This window comes from Penaeus monodon, chromosome 19, assembly GCF_015228065.2.
Source record: "Penaeus monodon isolate SGIC_2016 chromosome 19, NSTDA_Pmon_1, whole genome shotgun sequence".
Taxonomy (NCBI): Eukaryota; Metazoa; Arthropoda; class Malacostraca; order Decapoda; family Penaeidae; genus Penaeus; species Penaeus monodon.
In genome coordinates, this window is record NC_051404.1 from 19,886,684 (window position 1) to 19,887,061 (window position 378).

At 55.0% G+C, this 378-nt stretch overlaps 1 protein-coding gene across 1 annotated transcript in view; it reads right to left on the reverse strand.

The window, feature by feature from the left end:
- Nucleotides 1-378, reverse strand: part of LOC119585121 — a gene marked incomplete in the record, with an annotated part of 138,847 nt that overhangs the window by 84,257 nt on the left and 54,212 nt on the right.

The window sequence follows — 378 nt, forward strand, 5'->3', positions numbered from 1 at the left end:
AACAACACTAACCCCACCCTATTCTACCGCCTCCTGTCCTCCTCCTCTTCTCCCAAACCTTCCTCCCCTAAACCCTTGGCCCAGCCGCCCTCAAAGGACCTCGTAGGAAGCACACTGCTACACCTTTCCCCTCCACACATACAGCGATTGCTTATCTCCCTTTTCCTCCCTCCTCTCGCTCTTTCCCACACTCTCTCCCCTCCTCATGTTCCTCGCTCTCCTTCTCCCTTCTCGCCGCTCCCTCCCTCCCCTTCCTCCTCTCTCCTCCTACCAGCCTCAACGCCCCCGCTGTTAACTTACAGTCCGGAACGTTTGACCATTTTTGCTCAAGTTAGCCTCTGTTTTGTATATTCGAAGTGGCACGTTTCACCTGCTGCT